Below are 19,900 nucleotides of genomic sequence, written 5' to 3' on the forward strand. Positions count from 1 at the left end.
GCGAAAAATCCCACTGCAGGGCACTAGGGATGCCGGTACTGCAGAGGTAAGCAGTAGGAGTGACTGGCTTAATCTATTCGAAAACCTCCTAGAAAGATCCCGAAGACCGTGGACCAAGGTGACCTGCGTGGGTGGGCGATCCATTAGCCGAATGACAGCGTTGCCGCAGAAAGTCAGAAAAAGGATATGCGTGGGAAGCGCAAAAGCGTGGGCTGGGCCTGCAGCAACGGAAAGGCGCCACGCTCGTGAGGGGAACCAGCGTTCCGGGGGCGCTTAGTGTGGGGCAGGCAGGAAGCCTGGCTCCACTAGGACACACAGATTCTCTCCTGAGCAGCTGCGAACTATGCGCCCCTTCTACCCTTAAGAGATGGGATGGGAGTCCAACAAACGCAGCCATTGCTCAGACCCCAGCCCTTCTCTCCTGTAAGAAGCAGGTTCACCTCTGCCACCGCACTCGCATTTTTTTTTTTTAAGCCCGGCCTTTCCTAGGCGGGGTCAAGGGCCCCGCCCGCCGAAGCCACGCCCATAGCCGCCCCGGGGCGGGGCTCCCCTCGGCTCCCGGCTGCCCTTTCCCCTCCGGCCTCTACCAGTGCTGCTGCGCCCTGCGGAGCTCCGAACACGTGCGCGTGAGTAAGGACCCCGAGGGGAGAGTCCTTGGAGGTTTCCCAGCCTGGGGAAAGAAGCAGTGTAGGGTGGCTTCTGCCGGGGCACGAGATGAAATTGGGGTTCGTCCCCTCGTGACCCCGAACTTGGAGGGCATCGGAAAGAGACCTGGGCCCCGGAGTCGTCCCCTGTTTTTCTACCGTCCCTCTTCTCCCTAGGGAGTCCCCTACAGCCTGACTCTGACAGCCTCGATCTCCCAGTGCCAGGGGCAGGGACTTTGGAAGGTTTGTGAGGAACAAATGTCCGGTGGAACTGAGTCAGCTCCTTTAACCTGAGCCTTGAAAGTGGCACGCTATTTTTAGATCTGTTTTTAGACCCAGCGAACAATGAACCCTCTCTACTCATTTTCCTGTTCCTCTAAATTATTTGGAGGAAGTTAGGAGTGAAATTTGGGGATGGCTGGAAAAAGGTATGATCTTAGCCTTACATAAATTATAATGGTGACTGTGAGGCCGGGCGCGGTGGCTCACGCCTGTAATCTCAGCACTTTGGGAGGCCGAGGCGGGCGGATCACGAGGTCAAGAGATGAAGACCGTCCTGGCCAACATGGTGAAACCCCGTCTCTACTAAAAATACAAAACTTAGCTGGGCGTGGTGGCGCACGCCTCAAGTCGGTAGGCTGAGGCAGGAGAATCGCTTGAACACGGGAGGCGGAGGTTGCAGTGAGCCGAGATAGGCTCACTGCAGGCTGCACTTCAGCCTGGTAACAGAGCAAGACTCCGTCTAAAAAAAAAAATAGTGACTATGTAGAAATATTTATTATCATTTGTGCAAACATTTTGGTTATTTATTTTTTTTGAGACGAAAGTGTCGCTCGGTCACCCAGGCTGGAGTGCAGTGGCAAGATCTCACTGCAAGCTCCGCCTCCCGGGTTCACGACATTCTCCCGCCTCAGGCTCCCGAGTAGCTGGGACTACAGGCGCCCGCCACCACGCCTGGCTAATTTCTTGTATTTTTAGTAGAGACGGGGTTTCACCGTGTTAGCCAGGATGGTCTCTATCTCTTGACCTCGTGATCCGCCCACCTCGGCCCCGCAAAGTGCTGGGATTACAGGTGTGAGCCACCGCGCCCGGCCTAACGTTTTGGTTATTGCTTTTAATCAGTAGTTGAGGTCTTGGCATGACTACTGCCTCCAATTCCTCTCACATCCAATACTGCAGTTATTTTTCTAAGTGCTGTTTTTATTGTCTTTCAGGAAGTCCTGTATTGGACTATCTAGTTTTCCCACTGTTCACTGCCCATTTCTCTCACTGGATAACTTTTCCCTTTTTACTCACTCATATTCACCATCTGAGCCTTTTTTGGAATGTAGCTCCTCAGGTGTTTACAGAGTGCCCACACTATACCAGACATTATCCTGGGGGTTAGCTTATATCACTTAAGCCTCCCAACCACCCTATGTACAGAGTACTATTAGTTATATCCCCATTCGGCTTGGTGTACTCGCGCCTGTAGTCCCAGCTACTCACCTCAGGAGGCTGAGGTGGGAGAATCACTTGAGCCCAGGAAGCGGAGGCTGCAGTGAGCCATGATTGTGCCATTGCACTCCAGCCTGGGTGACAGAGAAAGACCCTGTAATATAATAACTCCATTCTACAAGTGAGGAGACTGAGGTATAGAGAGGTTACTCGCCCAGTGTCATTTGGCTAGACACTGGTTAGGCAATAGAGCCAGGCTCCCTGATACTTGTTTAATGGACTCTTTTGCTACTGTTGAACTGCCATCGTGTATAAGTAACAAGAGGTGAAAACAAAGCTAAACAAGGATAAGCTATTGGTTTTATCGTCTGCTGTTGTTTCTGTGGCTCAGGCCTAAGATACCATGTTTCGAGGGCAAGGACTCTGAGCTGCACACATGTTCACTGTTGGCTGACTAACCTGGAGTTGTTTCATTGCAGAGAGGCCAGCTGTGGCAGATGCAACTGCAGGTGAGTGCAACCCCTTCAGCTCTCTTGGCTCCAGCTGTAGGCAGCTGCCTAGGTTGTCTTGTACCTAGGCAAGTGTTACACTGCTGGGAGAACAGCAGCCAATAGCTGGTTGGCATTCTGGCCCTGGTTCGTGCCAACTCTGTGTTGACTACCCCAGGATGCCAGCATAGTTGCTTATCCATTAATGCAGGGGTGTTTTTTGGCTTCCCTGGGCCACATTGGAAGGATAAGAATTGTCTTAGGTCACACATAAAATATAGTAACACTAACGATAACTGATAGCTAAATTTAAAAAAATTGCAAAAAAAAAAAAACCACCCTCATAATGTGTTAAGAAAGTTTACCAATTTGTGTTGGGCTGCGGGTTGGAAAAGCTTGCATTAAGGTTTAATCTGTGAGAGCATGACTTTTTGCAGAGAGAATAAATCCAGACCTTCCTGAATAGTTCTGGTCCAACAGGTTTGGGTAGCAAGAAGTTTACTTGAATCATACCTTGGAAACAAAACAAAGCTAATGGGAAGAGGGGGTTGGTAAAATAGATGGAAAAGTCACACCTTTATTTTTAGTGCCTACCAAGTGCTCAAAGGGGGCCAGATACAATGGGATTTTTGCTAATTTCACTGAAATTAAAGTGCATAGCTCCCACTACCCACCATAAAAGCTAGTCATGATTCCCTTTGTAGAGGATTTTACAACCATAGTTATCTATGGGATTCCCTATTAGGGAAACATTGATGGGAATTCACTTTAAAATTATGGACATTCTCTAGCTCTTTAATAAAATATTAAAATATCGATTGAGGGGGCTCTGGGAACTGAACAACTACAACCACACTAATTTCTCCTTTGGGCTGACAGTATATTCGCTTTAGTGGCTTACTGATTTTCAGAAATGAATAGTTGTTGCCCCATTAAAGTGAGTTCCTTTTATAATTGTTGCCCCATTATTGAGTTCCCTTTGTAGTAATTTTGTTGTGGAATGCTTTTTCCCAAGTGGTTGGGATGATAGGTGTGTGCCACCACAACCAGCTAATTTTTTGTTTGTTTGTTTTTTTAAGTTGTGGAGACAAAGTCTCATTATGTTGCCCAGGCTTTAGTAGAGACGGGATTTCACCATGTTGTCCAGGCTGGTCTCGAACTCCTGGGCTCAAGTGATCCTCCTGCCTCCCAAAGTGCTGGGGTTACAGGCATGAGCCACTGCACTATGCCTGGCCTGGAATGCTAATTTTTTGAGAAGAGGTTCTTTTGAGAAAAGATGACCCTCAGTTGCTGTGAAAAGTGACATCCTAGTTTCCACAGGAGGAACTGGGGAGGATGTTGGGGGGCAGGGGAGTTGTTTATCAAAGCTTGTTTTGTTAGATCAGTTGGCATTCCCTTAATAGGATTCTCTCAACTAAATATGAGTGCTTTGTGTGAATGCCTCAACTGTGAATAGCCTTTTACATATGGGGTCTTAAGGCTAGTGATATCTGTAGGGTTGGGGGATGGTTAGCTTTATAGTACTCTAGGCAGGGAAAAGGCAAATAATGGTAAATAAAATAATTCCTGAGGCTGTAGAAATGAGGGTAAATCATAAATGGCAAGCAGCATTCTGTTTCCATCTCTCCAGATAAGGGTACTTAGGAGCTGTTGTTTTAGACTGGGGTGCCAAACATTCAAATTCATTGGGAATGTAAAAAACAAAAAATAAATTAGGTGGGTGTGTTGGCATGCACCTGTAGTCCCAGCTGCTTGGGAGGCTAAGCTGGGAGGATCACTTGACCCAGGAGATTGAAACTACAGTGAACCATGGTCACGCCACTGCACTCCAGCCTGGACAGAGTGAGACCCTATCTCAAAAAATATATATATACACAATGTATTGCTATTTATTCACCATTCTGTGTACTAGATCACTAAATTTGCTTGTCTTCCTTTTTAGGATGACTTGGAAGTAGAGCATCCTTCACCCATCTGAAGAGAGGAAATAGTGGCAGGTGACAGTCTGCATGTGTGGTTTTCAGGTAAATATCCCTGTTCATTCCAACATTGACTACCTCCTCTGTGCCAGGCCTGTTGGCTAGTTGGTATCTATCAGGAAACAACTGAGAGGTAAATTAACCTATATTTGTAACATCCATGAAGGAAAGGACAGTATATCTTGTTTTATTCACTGCTAGATCCCAATCACAGTGCTTGGCACATGGCAGGAACTCCCTGAATGTTGGATAAAACAACTGAAAACATGGAAGGGGATTCCTGTTAAAGAGTTTGACAACAGGGTCTGCAATCAGTGCTTCCATGCCTGTTTTGCAGCCAACATTCGACTGATAGGTCTTCCACCTGGAGTGCCTAGGTATCTGAAACAATGAGAAAGCTGTTTCAGGAATCATCCAGCGGTTGTCAGCTATCCAGGCTTGTGTGGTGCCTGTGATGGTGTTACACTCTTGGAAGAGCAAGCACTGTCTTTATTGAGGTTTGGCTCCAAGCACTGTTTTGGTGTTGTAGCTGAGTACCTTTGGGCAGTGTTTTGCACCTCTGAGAGTGGAATGACTCCTCCTGTGGAGTTGGTCCTAGTCTGGGTGCAAACAATTTTTTTCTGTTAGAAAAAGGACTCTGTCTTAGGGACAGCCTGTCATTCTTTACCTCTTTGAATCCTAGATACCTTCACCTGAATATCATCTACCTCCATCATGACCCCAGATGTCTGACAGGCCTGTGTGACACCAAGATAAGTAATGTATGTAGTCTTCTTGTCATGTAGGTTCCAATTAAATTACTGCAGCTCAGACAGGGGTAGGGTACTTAAAATTATGATTTGAAAAATTATGTAGAGTATCAGAATTTTTTTTTCTTTTTTTTGAGACGGAGTCTTGCTCTGTTTCCCAGGCTGGAGTGCAGTGGCTTGATCTCGGCTCACTGCAACCTCCGCCTCCCAGGTTCAAGCGATTCTTCTGCCTCAGTCTCCCAAGTAGCTAGGACTACAGGCACCTGCCACCACGCCAGGCTAATTTTTTTATTTTAAGTAGAGATGGGGGTTTCACCATATTGGCCAGGATGATCTCAAACTCCTGACCTTGTGATTTGCCTGCCTCGGCCTCCCAAAATGCTGGGATTACAGGTTTTTTTTGTTTGTTTTTTGAGACAGAGTCTCACTCTGTCACCCAGGCTGGAGTGCAATGGTGCGATCTCAGCTTACTGCAACCTCTACCTCCTGGGTTCAATCGATTCTCCTGCCTCGGCCTCCTGAGTAGCTGGGCTTATAGGCACGCACCACCACGCCCAGCTAATTTTTGTATTTTTAGTGGGGATGGGGTTTCACCATGTTGATCAGGCTGGTCTTGAACTCCTGACCTTGTGATCCACCTGCCTTGGCCTCCTAAAGTACTGGGAGTACAGGCATGAGCCACCGCGCCTGGCCAAGTATCAGAATTTTAGAGAATTCTTAGAATCTAAAGTCCAACCCTTATTTTCTAGAGCTCTGCTGTGCAGTAGCTATATGCTACATGTGGCTGTGTAAGTTGATAAAAATTAATCAATTTCGTAATCTCAGAATCTGTTTAGCTGCTGACTACCCTACTGGAAAACTCAGAGAACATGTCCACCAATTCAGAAAGTTTATTATGCACTGCTGTTCAAAAGCAGGGATCAGCAAACTTGCTGTAAAGGGCCAGATAATAGTATGTTTGTTCAGCCATGTGGTTTTTGCAACTATGTTTGCAGCTCTAGTGCAAACACAGCCTTAGACAGTAGCAAGTCTATAGTTCTAATAGAACATTGTTTATGGACATTGAATTGGAATTTCATAAAATTTTCAGTGTCAAAACGTTTTTCAATGATTTACAAATTTAAAGACCATTCTTATTTTGAGAGCCATACAAAACAGGCTGGAATTGGCCCTCGGGCTATGGTTTGCCAACCTCTGTCCTAGAGAATGAAATTCAGGCCTTGAAAGTCGAACAGCTCATTAGTGACAGGTTCAGAGCCAGTAGCAACATGTCTCCCTGAAAAATTTAACGTTATCGATAGCTTTGCCTTAGAATGTTATGCTCTTCATCTTTTTTTTTTTTTTTTTTTTTTTTTTTTTTTTTTTTTTTTTTTTTTTTGAGACGGAGTCTCGCTCTGTCGCCCAGGCTGGAGTGCAGTGGCTGGATCTCAGCTCACTGCAAGCTCCGCCTCCCGGGTTTACGCCATTCTCCTGCCTCAGCCTCCCGAGTAGCTGGGACTACAGGCGCCCGCCACCTCGCCCGGCTAGTTTTTTGTATTTTTTAGTAGAGACGGGGTTTCACCGTGTTAGCCAGGATGGTCTCGATCTGCTGACCTCGTGATCCGCCCGTCTCGGCCTCCCAAAGTGCTGGGATTACAGGCTTGAGCCACCGCGCCCGGCCTATACTCTTCATCTTTTAGGGCACTAAGGTGACTGCAAGAAATTAACCAGTAGTAAAAATAGTCTGTTTTTTGTGTGTTTGGGATTTGTGTTTTTTTGCATGGGTTACTTATACCAGTTTTCTCCACTTTTAATGTGCTCCAAAGGGAGAAGTCTTAAGAAAGAATAGCAGTCTGCACTTCTCAAATTCAGCCACAATCTCAGTCCAAGTTGGTAAAACCAAAATGGCTCCTAAGGAAAGAGGAAATTTTTGTGTTATGAACAGTTACAGTATTTTAAATCTGAGTCCTCAAGTTCTAAGCATATAGGTTGTCTTCCTGACTACAGTAGGGCTATCCATGAGCAGACAGAGGTTCCTATGTTGCTACTTGAAAAGAGATAATTCATTGGCATTTCTGTTCCTGTATTCAATATCCCAAAAGGCATCAATGGTGTAGTCATGTGCATTTAAATAATTTGATGGGATTTCCTACTTGATAAATAAAGTTAATTATTCACCTACATATCCCTCTTTTTTTTTTTTTTTTCTAAGCAAAGAAATTTATTTCCTGGTGAGTCTAAGAAGATTAGTAAAACATTTCAGAGTAGTTTTTAAAATCTTTTTTGATACAGGGTCTCAATTGTGTCATCCAGCCTGGTGTGCAGTGGCACAATCACAGCTCACTGCACCCTCGACTTCCTGGGCCAAGCAAACCTCCTGCCTCAGCCTCCCAAGTAGCTGGGACTATAGGCACATGCTACCATGCCTGGCTTCAAAGTAGTTACTTATTTTTTTTAGAGATAGGGTCTCACTCAGGCTGGTGTGCAGTGGCGTGATCACAGCTCACTGCAGCCTCAACTTTCTGGGCTCACGTGATCCCCCGACTCAGTCTCCTGAGTAGCTAAGATTACAGGTGTCACTGTGCCTGGCCTCGAAGTAGGTTTTTTTCTCTTTTCTTTTTTTTTTTCTTTTTCTTTTTTTTTTGAGATGATGCCTTGTTCTGTTGCCCAGGCTGAAGTGCGGTGGCACGATCTCAGCTCACTGCAACCTCCTCCTCCTGGGTTCAAGCAACTCTCCGGCCTCAGCCACCCAAGTAGCTGGGACTATAGTTGCATGCCACCACACCTGACTAAATGTTTTTTTATATTTTTAGTAGAGATGGGGTTTTGCCACGCCACGTCGGCCAGGCTGGTCTCAAACTCCTTACCTCAGGTGACCCACCCGCCTCAGCCTCCCAAAGTGCTGGGATTACAGGTGTGAGCTACCACACCAAGCCGAAGTAGTTTTTTTCTGTTAATCTTTTCCTGTGCTGCAATGGAAACTGGAATGAGACTGGCAGGGTTACTGGTCTGTAAATACCCAGGCTGCCAGCTGCCATAGGTAGCAGTAAATACAAGTGCCTCTTTTCATTGCTTAGGCCAAGTTTCAGGTCTTAGGCCTGTACCATATTAAGAGGAAAAACTAAAAATGAGGGTTTTCAAACATCCCCACCAACCTTGAATTTAAAAAAAATGAAGGAACCACAACTAATAAACACTATTCCTGGCACCTGTCCATGATTTCACTTGCCGGGTTGAAACAAACTAGTCAGTGGGATTTTATGTTGAAATTTTAGATCATGTCTCACTCAAATTTCAACCAGTAAAGCAAAACCCAGAGGGATAAATTCTGCAAGTCCCAAAGGGACACAAAGAGATGGCTAAGTGCCTAGGAATTCACACAAAGGAAAACACCATGCTAAGAGCTACTAATGAAGAACTTAAAAAGAGTGACAATGACTCCTGTGAATGTTGTTTCTTAATTAGGGCTTTGTGAACAGCTCCAGTTAATGGACCTGTCAATATACTCTTGAAAAACAATTTCACTGAATTAACAAATTAACTGTAATAACTTAAAAATCTCTGCTTAGCAACATCTTTATCCTCAATGCTATTTAGGAACACTTATAATGAGCCAACTTGCTGAGTCATAAATTTGTCAGTTTAGTAGCCTAGGGCTTGTTCAGAGGAGTCCCTGCTACTTATTTGGCCTTTCTTTCCCTCCAGTAAAGGCCCTTTAGGGTGTAAGAATGTTCTGTGCTGCTTCTTAAGGGTGATATACTCATTGGGAAAGCACAGTAAAAAGGACTTTAAATTTTATTTTATTTCACAATACTTTTAGATTTATAGAAACGTTGGGAAGATGGTACGAAAAGTTCCCATATATACCATACACAGTTTCCCCTAATAACATCTTACATTGGTATATTATGGTTGTCACAATTAAATGGGCTAATATTGATACATTAGTATTAACTAAAGTCCATACTTTGTTCAGATTTCATTAGTTTTTATGTAATATGTTTTGTCTGTTCCAGGATCCCATTGAAGATACCACATTACACTTAGGCTCCTGTTGGCCATGACAGCTTCTTAGACTTGTTTTTGATGACCTTGACAGTGTTGTTTTGTTTTTTTTTGTTTGTTTTTATTTGAGATGGAATCTCTGTCGTCCAGGCTGGAGTGCAATGGCTCAATCTCAGCTCACTGCAACCTCCGCCTCCCGGCTTCAAGTGATTCTCCTGCCTCAGCCTCCCGCGTAGCTGGGATTACAGGCGCAAGCCACTGGGCCCAACTGCCTCCTAAATTCTTTAAACATTCCATTTTCATTCTGTGGTCTTAGTTTATTCTGTCATGTAGAGATTAGTGGTTGAGCCTGTTGTCTTTGAGAGTGGATGCTGTAGTCCTTACGTGGCTGATTTTCACCCCATAAGCTTATAGTAGAGGATGAGGATTTCCTTTTTTTTTTTTTTTTTTTGAGACGGAGTCTCACTCTGTCGCCCAGGCTGGAGTGCAGTGGCCGGATCTCAGCTCACTGCAAGCTCCGCCTCCCGGTTTTACGCCATTCTCCTGCCTCAGCCTCCCGAGTAGCCGGGACTACAGGCGCCCGCCACCTCGCCCGGCTAGTTTTTTTGTATTTTTTTAGTAGAGACGGGGTTTCACCGTGTTAACCAGGATGGTCTCGATCTCCTGACCTCGTGATCCGCCCGTCTCGGCCTCCCAAAGTGCTGGGATTACAGGCTTGAGCCACCGCGCCCGGCCTTTTTTTTTGTATTCTTTAGTAGAGACGGGGTTTCACTGTGTTAGCCAGGATGGTCTCAATCTCCTGACCTCATAATCCGCCTGCCTTGGCCTCCCAAAGTGCTGGGATTACAGGCATGAGCCGCCGCGCCCGGCCGTGGGGATAGGGATTTCATTATTAGCTGCTAAAAGGGAGAAGCCAAGCCCAGAACTAAGGGTTCTGATGAGTTGAAGGAGAGGAAAGATCCCCCTCAAGGCAAAGAGCCTCTGAGTTAGAATCTGTGCTTCACCAGAGTGACAATGGTAGAACTTCTCTTTCTCAGTATTAATTCTCTTGGAGAGAACTCTAGGGTTGTCTAAACCTGTTCAAATAGGCTGGCTACCCCAGCAAGTGATGGGTTGGATATAAGGCAAAGAACAGGAAGGGTGAAAGGAGGCAGAACAGACAAGTTCTGTCCCAGCCTCTGCTACCTCTAACCCCATGGCATTCTATCCTTTTCTACACTGGGCTTCCATTTCTTACCCCAACCATGATCTATCATTTAGTTTTCCAGGCACTTGACCTCCTGATTTGTGTACTCCCTCCAAGGCTGAGTTGCAGTGAGTGACAATGATCTATGCTAATTACTTATCTTGCCAGAAGACTCACACCCTTTTTAAAGGGTTTATGGCTTTTATTAACTGAATTCTATGCTAGATGTTAGGGATAAATGGTTAACAGGACACAGTTCTTGCTTATCTTGCTATGGTCTGTCAAGCCTTATGCAGTCTAGCCTTATCTCTCTTAGCCTCTTATCTTTATCATCCTTAGATTCCCTTGTTGGCCACCCTGGTTTCTTTCAGACCTTAATTAGCCTTTTGTCACTACCCTTCTACACATGCTGTTTTTCCCTTCTGGTTCCATCTTGGCATTGTCTATTTTGAGATCTCAGCTCAGTTGCAGAGAAGCTGCCTTCCCCATCTGGCCACCCATTCTGTGTGTCATAGTACCATGTTGTACCATAGAGCTAGACACAGGTGCCATGTTGTGTCTTGAAATGTGTTCACGAGCTTCCAAAGGTTTACCTCAATCCCCTTTAGTCAAGAAGCCTCAATTCTACTGACAGTTGGTAATAATAACCTCTCTGTCATAATGTACCCAAAACAGAGTAAGAATATCATGCTTTTCAGTAATACTCCAGTGAGAGAGGCTAAGAGTACCATTTTTGTTCTTGTAAAATAATTTTTTTGGACATGAATACAAAGGTGTCAGGTTACCAAATCATTTACTAGTAGACCCTAACAATATATAGGAAACTAAATGTAGCCTTTAAACATTAAGTGATGATAATGGATTTGGCCGGGCGCGGTTGCCTATAATCTCAACACTGAGAGGCCAAGGAGGCTAGATCACTTGAGGCCAGGGCAGGACCAGCATGGCCAACATGGTGAAACCCTGTCTCTACAAAAGAAAAAAATTAAAAATTAGCTGGGTGTGGTAGTGCATGCCTGTAATCCCAACCACTTGGGTGGCTGAGGCACGAGAATCACTTGAACTTGGAAGGCAGAAGTTGCAGTGAGCTGAGATCGCGCAACTGCACTCCAGCCTGGGCAACAGACGGAGACTGTATCAAAAAAAATTAATAATGGATTTGCAGAGACTTGCTATTTAGATTTCAGACATCTGTTAACTAAAACACATGTGCGGGCTTTTGTTATTATTTCAGTAATCTGTAAATATCTTTATATTTGAGAAAATTTGTGAAACATCTTTGTGTGTAAATTGACTTGCAGAACCTCTCTTACAAGCAGGCATATTGGTAAGTAGCTGCCAGGATATAACTTACAACCAGATTGAAGTGTATAATTATAACATATTTATTATTCTGGGGTTCTATAAAAAATAAAATATTTAAATCTATGATTTTTGTCATTAGGGTATACTTTGGGACACGTGGTGCCATAGAATATCAATACCATTTACTACATGTTGACCATGTTAAATACATTTAACACATCTCTTCTTTTAACAGCCCTACAAGGTACATGTTACTTGCCCAGAGTCACAGTCACACAGGAACTTGTGTGGTGTTGAATGAACCTGGCTCCAAAAGTAGTGTTTGGTTTAGGAGCTTTCATGTATTAAGTCTTGTAAATTTCTGCTTCTTCAATCATCAACCTTGTTCAATCTAACATCTTGAAGGGACTACTCAAATGCCTTACTTACAGATTCTTACACCAATTCCAAATGCCAAATACCTTGTTTGAGACGGTCAACATCTGGGCTACTCTTGCAGTGGGTTCTGTTTGTCCTAATGGAACAAAACATATAGTCTTTTAGATTTTTAAAAAATATTCCTCTGGAAAGCCTTAATGAATGCCACATTCTAATCCCTAGTCTTGCCCTATGATATGATTTATCACTTTTTATTAAAATTCTTCAATGCTTGCCCTATTGTGTCTTGAAGAAACCATGGGTTGTTTTTATTTGAGACAGAATCTCGCTCTGTCACCTGGGCTGTAGTGCAGTGGCAAGATCTTGTCTCACTGCAACCTCCGCTTCCCAGGTGCAAGTGATTCTCCTACCTCAGCCTCCTGACTAGCTGGGATTATAGGGCTGCACCACCACACCTGGCTAATTTTTATATTTTTAATAGAGACCAGCTTCACTGTGTTGGCCAGGCTGAACTTGAAATTCTGACCTCAAGTGATCTGCCTGCCTCAGCCTCCCAAAATGCTGGGATTACAGACGTGAGCCATCACCCCTGGCACTATGACATTTAAAAATTAATTCCTCAAGGGTTTACTTAAATTTTTAGAAGACGGAGATGAAGTTGGATTCCCTTTATATATGTATATGCCTGCTAAATTGGGAACATAATAAGATTTGGGGCTGGGCATGGTGGTGCAAGCCTGTAATCCCAGCTTGAACCAAGAAGGCCGAGGTTGCAGTGAGCAGAAATGGAGATTGTAGCACTGCACTCCAGCCTGGGTAACAGCAAAACTCTCAAAACACTTGAATAGGCACATTGTAAAATCATTACATGATAATACAACACAAAGTAATTCTTAGATTATTTCAAGAATATTTGCGGTTAATTGGTCTAAAAAATTACATAATCTCCCTACATGCTAAAACATTTGCTGTCTGGGCGTGGTGACTCATGCCTGTAATCCTACCTCTTTGGGAGGCTGTTGCAGGAGGATCCTTTGAGCCCAGGAATTCAAAGCTGCCATGAGCTATGATGGTACCACTACACTCCAGCGTGGTGAAAAGATCCTGTCTCAAAAGAAGCATTTGCTAAAATGGTCGGCATTCGGCACTCCCAAGCTTACAAAATGTATCTGACTCCAAAAGCCACAGTAATGCTTAATGAAGAAACCCTGGAAGTCTATCAGTTAAAAAGAGAAAGCTTTATTCAAGGCTAGCAAAGGCAATTAGGCAAGAAAAGGAAATACATGAAAGGGAAAAAACGTTAAAATGAGGTAAGATTACTTGGAATGCTGTTTCACCTGAAAATAGTTAATTGAGGTAGCAAGTAATCAGTTTTAATACAAATTTGTGCTTAACAAGGGGGATAAGTAGGAAATTGAAAGGAAAATAAGGCTTAGAATAATTAAGTTATGTATGAAGAAGGCATTGGAATGATGACTGTACAATAGAGGCCTAATAAAGTAAGTCATACCATGTCCAAGGAATCTTAGCATAGAATGGAAATTGTCAGTTTACAACAGTTGCTTTTGTAAACACTTGCTTTTGTAACTGGACAAGATGATTCTAACATTCATATGGAAAAATACAATGATAGTATTCTGCAAAATTAAGGGTGAAGAAGGAATAAAACACAAAAACAATAGAAGGTAGCTCAGGCTTGTAATCTCAGCTACTTGGGAGGCTGAGGCAGGAAGATTTCTTGACCCAGGAGTTCAAGGTTGCAGTAAGCTGTGGCTGTGCCTCTGCACTTCATAATCTCAACTACTCAGGAGGCTGAGGCAGGAGAATCCCTTGAACCCGGGAGGCGGAGGTTGCAGTGAGCCAAGATCCTGCCACTGCATTCCAACCTGGCCAACAGAGCAAGACTCCGTCTGTGGGGAGGGGGAGGGAATTCTGTGGAGTGATTGGGGTGTAGCCAACTGGAGGCTCCACTTTTACTTGTGGGTGACATGATCTCTCACCTGGAAGCTCAGCTGGGCCTGCTGACTATAGCAGCTTTGCTCTTTTCATATGGCTTGAGATTCTCACAGTATGGCAACAAGGTTCTAAGTGGATAAAAGCAGATCTTGAAAGTTCATTTCTGGGCTGGGCATGGTAGCTTATACCTGTAGTTCTGGCACTTAGGAAGGCAAAGGCAGGAGGATTGAGTGAGTCCAGGAGTTTGAGACCAGCCTGGGCAACATGGCAAGACCCTGTCTGTACAAAATTTTTTAAAAAGAAAACATTAGCCAAGCGTGGTGGTGGGCATGCTCCCAAATACTGGGAGGCTGAGATGGGAGGATTGCTGGAGCCTGGGAAGTCAAGACTGCACTTTAGCCTGGGCAGCAGAGCAAGACCGTCTCAAAAAGAAACCCCACCAAAACCAAAACAAAAGTTTGTTTCTGTATTCTATTATTCTGTAGGGTAAAGCCAGTCACAGGGCCTTCCAGATATAGGGTGAGGGGAAATTAATTGCATTTCATGAGAACAGCAGCACAGAATTTGTGGCCATATTCAGAAGAATATATATGTATACATACACACATATATATGTACATAAAATGCTTTGTATATGTATAGTAACTTCTTAGAACACATGAGAAATATAGTAGTTGCTTTTCTTATTGTAGGTATATCTAAATCGGGAAACTTGATAGGACATCAGTAAAGTGGCAGAATAGAACAGTCTGGTGCTTAGGACCTCACAGAAACACCAATTTGAACAATAATCAATACAAGAAAATACCTTCACAAGAACTAAGGAAGCCAAGTGGCAGATAGTACCTGCGTATGGCACAGAAATAAGAAAAGATGCAAGTGAGAACCGGATTTGCCTTGTATGCAAACTCCAGCCCCACCTCAGTAAAACCCACTGACTGGCAGGCCCTCACAGCCTCATACTCCAGGCTGGTACCTGCAACTCCAGGTCAGGTTCAAGCACCTGTGGACCTACACTTCAGGCTGGCTCCCACATTCAGGCTTCAGGCCCACTGCTGCACATCCAGGTGGCAGGCTAGCCTACCACATATGGTGTGCCCAGTGTCTGGATGAGCTGACTGCTGAAAGATTTTCTCAGTTAAAGCCAGGCGTGAAGACCAGAATAAGTGTCCCCTTAAAATGTGTGGATACTAACGCATGACCATAAGGATCATAAACAATCAGGGAATCACAGAAAGGTGCAAAATAAATCACCAGCAACCCTAAAGAAGTGGCAATTTATGGACTGCCTGACAATTAAAAATAATATTATTGAAGAAGCTCAGTGAGCTACAAGGGAAATCCAGATAGAGAACTAAATGAGGGCTGGGCATGGTGGCTCACGTTTGTAATCCCAGCACTCTAGGAAGCCGAGGCAGGCGGATCACCTGAAATCAGGAATTCCAGACCAGCCTGGCCAACATGGTGAAACCCCATCTCTACTAAAAACAACAAAATTAGCCTAGTGTGGTGGCACATGTCAGTGATCCCCGCTACTGGCTAGGGAGGCTGAGGCAGGAGAATCACTTGAACATGGGAGGCGGAGGTTGCAATGAGCGCCATTGCACTCCAGCCTGGACAATAAGAGCGAAACTCCATCTCAAAAAAAAAAAAAAAAAAAAAAAAAAAAAAATTAAATGAGATCAGGAAAACAAGACATGAACAATATGAAGTTCAACAAAGAGAAATCATTAAAAAGAAACAGGCCTGTAATCCCAGTTACTTGGGAGGCTGAGGCAGGAGAACTGCTTGAACCTGGGAGGCGGAGGTTGCAGTGAGGCAAGATCATGCCACTATACTCCAGCCTGGGCAAGAGAGCCAGACTCTGTCTCAAAAAAAAAAAAAAAAAAAAAAAACGGAATAATGGTACATTACCCTCAATGGTAATTAAAATGTGTTATCAACTGCTTAATAGAGCATGTAAATAGTGGTCTATTCTACTAGACACCTGAGCTCCATGAGAACAGAGACCTTTTATTTTGTTTACTATTGTGTACTGGCAAGTGCCTAGTACACAATAGTAACAAATAGTCTCTCAAATATTAGTCAGCTGCTGAATATCAAATGGTTGACCTCAAAGGTGTGAATTTCATTTTGTCATCTTTTAGGACTTTTACTTTTGTCAAGCTTAATTTTCTCATCAAAAGAAATTTCAAGAAAAATAATGTTATTGATGACAGGACTCCTCATATTCACCTAATACATTTTAATGGATTTTGTGGTGTCAAAATATATGCCCCCCAATCTTTTCTTGCTTTTTCCTCTACTCAAAATTGGAAAAGGTCCTCATTACCATCTCAAATCCATACTCTATTCTGGCATTGAAAGTTTCATCACAGGGCCGGGCGAGGAGGCTCATGCCTGTAATCCTAGCACTTTGGGAGGCCAAGGTGGGTGGATCACCTGAGGTCAGGAGTTCGAGACCAGCCTGGCCAATGTGGCGAAACCCTATCTCTACTAAAAGTACAAAAATTAGCTGGACGTGTTGGCATGTGCCTGTAATCACAGCTACTCGGAAGAGGCAGGAGAATCACTTGAACCCGGGGGGGGGTGTGGGGGTGGAGGTTGCTGTGAGCCGAGATCGCGCCATTGTATACTAGCCTGGGCAACAACAGTGAAACTCTGTCTCAAAAAAAAAAAAAAAGAAAATTTCATCATTAAGTTGTACCAAACTTGTCACTTAGACCTTTCAAAGTCTCACCAGCAGTTCTTGCTTTGAAAGGCCCCATTCTTTACCATTCCTTAGGCACACCCACTCCCACACCCAAATGTGAATACAGCTTTTTACCCATCCCTGTTCACAAACAGGCCCACTTTGAGCGCAGAAACAGCCCCACTTTGAGGTCAAACTCCTTGTCAATCTCTATCAAACCAAGATCCTAAGGGCTGGAGGTTTGTCTTTTCCATCATTGTAGAATGTCCTTTATGAAATAGGCATTTGATGAATGAAATCTTGCATTAATTTTGGTGGCCGGGCATGGTGGCTCACACCTCTAATCCCAGTACTTTGGGAGGCCAAGGCAGCCAGATTACATAAGCCCAGGAGTTCGACACCAGCCTAGGCAACGTAATGAAACCCCGTCTCTACAAAAAATGCCAAAAAAAAAAAAAAAATTAGTTGGGTTTGGTGATGTGCTTCTGTAGTCCCAGGTACTTGGAGGCTGAGGTCGAGGAACACTTGAGCCCAGGAGATCAAGGCTACAGTGAGCCAAGATGGCACTATTGCACTCCAGCCTGGGAAATACAATGAGACCCTGTCTCAAAAAACAAACAAACCAACAAACAAAAACCAAACTTTTGTTTCTTTTGTGTCTTTTTGCTGATAAGCCCCTAAGCACCTGTTATATTTCTTTTGAATCTCCCACATCATCATAAGTTAAATAATTACTCAGTTGAAAAAGTTTGACTTTCTCTGCACAATCACCAGATGGCATTAGAACCTTATGCAAACATGGGTAGTTGTGTATCTGAACTGAGATTTGATAGGCGGTCATGTTTCTGTCTGCTAGAGGACCACAGGCTGTTTCATCTAAGAGTTGAGAACAAGATCAGTTGGAATCAGACTTGCAGAGTAGAAAGCAGATAAGCTTTTGAGTGGAAGACTCAAGAGTCACTGAAAAGTGGGATCCCCTCCAAAAAAATTTTGTCTTTCCAAAGCTAGCTACATGGTGGGTTTAAACATCATCTTTTTTTTTTTTTTTTTTTTTTTTTTTTTGAGACGGAGTCTCACTCTGTCACCCAGGCTGGAGTGCAGTGGCGCGATCTCAGCTCACTGCAAGCTCCACCTCCCAGGTTCACGCCATTCTCCTGCCTCAGCCTCCCAAGTAGCTGGGACTACAGGTGCCCACCACCATGGCCGGCTAATGTTTTTTGTATTTTTAGTAGAGATGGGGTTTCACCATGTTAGCCAGGATGGTCTCGATCTCCTGACTTTGTGATCCATCTGCCTCGGCCTCCCAAAGTGCTGGGATTACAGACGTGAGCCACCACGCCCGGCCAAGCCCAACTAATTTTTTGTATTTTTAGTAGAGACGGGGTTTCACCATGTTGGCCAGGCTGGTCTTGAACTCCTGACCTTGTGATTTGCCCACCTTGGCCTCCCAAAGTGCCGGGATTACAGGTGTGAGCCACCATGCCTGGCCAGCATCATATCTTGAGGGAAGCCCCAGCCCTTGATGAATCCTACCAAATTCCTTTTCCAAGCCTTTCAAATGATTGGCCTCAAAGATGTGAATCACATTTTGTAAGCTTTGCTCAAACCTTGAAAAACAGAACATAACATACAGATGTAAGATTGCAGTTCCACTTTCACAATGGCTATTTAAACATTTTCCCTCCCTGGGCATGGTGGCACATGCCTGTAAGTACCAGTATTTGGGAGGCTGAGGAAGGAGGATAGCTTATAGCCCCAGAATTAGAGGTTACAGTGAGCCACAATCAAGCTACTGCACTCCATCCTGGTGACAGAGCAAGACTCCATCTCTAAATATATAACCTGTCTCTAAATTTATATATATGATAAAAAATAAATACATAAATATATAAATTTCCCTCTTGCAGCTCCAGCTCTCAACAGAAGACTTTCTCACAGAGAAAACTGAGGTTACTTGACTATAATGCCCATGTCTTCCTTCTACCAATCTAATGAAATTTAAGCACTGTCTGCTCCATACCTCCTAGGGAAGCAAGGAAATTATCTTGCTTCCCTATCCTTTCAGGAACCTCTGTTATGGATTATCCCATCTCCTTGTATTTCCAACAATTTCTTCCCTAAGATATCCTTACTGCCAATTAGTTGTGGTCAAGTCCCTTACGTAGTAAAACAAAAAACTCTTAATCCTGCTTTCTCTCCTCTAGTCTCCATAGCTGAAATTTTCTGTATTGAATAGTTTGTCTTCCTTCTTCCCATATTCAGCCCTTCCAGTCTGACATTTCACGCTTTAGTGGAAGCAACTCTCAATGTTACCACTGATACCCATGTTGCTAAATCTTGTAGATGTCATTGGTCTTCATCTTGACCTCTTTGTAGCATTTGACCCTGTTGATCACTTTGTCCTAGAAGTATTTTTGTTGTTGTTTTCAAGGCAACACAATTTCTGTGCTTTCCTTCCTCTGCCTTCCCCTCACATATATATATATTTGCTTTTCTCCCCCTACCTCTGTCCACTAAGTGTCCTGTGCTATACTTGATTAAAGTTCCTCAAGGATTGGTGCTCAGGCCTCTTTTTTCACTGCATTCACTTAACTTTTTTTTTTTTTTTTTTTTTTTTTTTGAGACAGAGTCTTGCTCTGTTGATCAGGCTGGAATGCAATGGTGTGATCTCGGCTCACTGCAACCTCCGCCTCCCAGGTTCAAGCAATTCTCCTGCCTCAGCCTCCCAAGTAGCTGGGATTACAGGCGAGCACCACCACACCCAGCTAATTTTTCATATTTTTGGTAGAGACGGGGTTTTACCATGTTAGCCAGGCTGGTCTCAAACTCCTGACCTGAAATGATCCACCTCCCAAAGTGCTGCGATTACAGGTGTGAGCCACCGTGCCTGGCCGCTCTTTTATTTTTTTTTTATTTTTTATCTTTTATTTTTTCCTTTTTGTGGAGAACGGGGTCTCGCTGTATTACCCAGGCAGGTCTCGAACTCCTGGGCTTTAGCTATCCTCCCGCCTCTGCCTCCCTGAGAACTGGGATTATAGGCGTGAGCCACCGCGCCCGGCCGCTCTTTTATTTTTTAAACATGGTCCCGCTCTGTTGCCTAGC

General features: G+C 44.0%; 1 long non-coding RNA gene and 1 other non-coding gene across 4 annotated transcripts; both read left to right on the forward strand.

Moving 5' to 3' along the window:
- The first annotated feature begins 220 nt into the window (after positions 1 to 220).
- LOC104681736 lies at positions 221 to 19,317 on the forward strand. 3 transcript variants are annotated; one of them, XR_004056404.1, is made up of 5 exons: positions 221 to 626; positions 2,561 to 2,590; positions 4,512 to 4,593; positions 5,231 to 5,309; positions 18,706 to 19,317. It is a non-coding gene; the product is annotated as an uncharacterized LOC104681736 (long non-coding RNA). The 3 variants fall into 3 exon arrangements; XR_750607.2 differs by lacking the exon at positions 18,706 to 19,317 and adding an exon at positions 9,293 to 9,722; XR_004056405.1 differs by lacking the exon at positions 18,706 to 19,317 and adding an exon at positions 7,103 to 7,590.
- On the forward strand, positions 4,962 to 5,162 carry LOC115896673. The gene has a single exon (XR_004056578.1). It is a non-coding gene; the product is annotated as a small nucleolar RNA SNORA74 (small nucleolar RNA).
- Positions 19,318 to 19,900: the final 583 nt, after the last annotated feature.

Source organism: Rhinopithecus roxellana, chromosome 3, assembly GCF_007565055.1.
Source record: "Rhinopithecus roxellana isolate Shanxi Qingling chromosome 3, ASM756505v1, whole genome shotgun sequence".
Taxonomy (NCBI): Eukaryota; Metazoa; Chordata; class Mammalia; order Primates; family Cercopithecidae; genus Rhinopithecus; species Rhinopithecus roxellana.